The sequence below is a fragment of the Arachis ipaensis genome, chromosome B07 (genome assembly GCF_000816755.2).
Source record: "Arachis ipaensis cultivar K30076 chromosome B07, Araip1.1, whole genome shotgun sequence".
NCBI lineage: Eukaryota > Viridiplantae > Streptophyta > Magnoliopsida > Fabales > Fabaceae > Arachis > Arachis ipaensis.
The window spans coordinates 117,181,118-117,181,711 of NC_029791.2; positions in this window are offsets into that span (position 1 = coordinate 117,181,118).

Genomic DNA, 594 nt, shown 5'->3' on the forward strand with positions numbered 1-594 from the left:
GACTATGCTAACTTTGAAAGAAAAAATTAATAATAGATTATTTCTGGTAAAAAAAAACACAATGACAATTATTTATTTTGCAAAACTTAATATTAACTTTAAGGAGATATTACATATTAAAATCACAAAACAGTATAATTTTTTTTTTCATATATGACTAAGGAATGAATTTATTTCTATTGTTGTAAAAAAAAAAAACTAAATTGGAAAAGAAAAGATAATATGACTAGTAGGTAGATTTGTCAAGGAGGAAATATATACTTTCAAATTTTCTTCATTACTTAGCATTCAAAAGTTCAAAGGGGAATAACAAGTTTGACCTTAAGATTCCAAGCTCCAATGGAGACCCGTGATGATGTGTGAATCAGAAAAACGCGGTTACCAATTAGAATGCGACTTCCCATCACTTATTCTAACTTCTACAAAAGTCAAACTAAGAACATCAACAATATAAGTACTCCGTACTAAACAACAACTACTTCTCTTCATATTTTACATTTTTTTATTTTTCTTTTTAGCAAGGATAAGCTAAAAATAAGTAAAAATAAAGAGGACAAAGCATGACGATAGATATAACCAAGTAACCAACCGGCC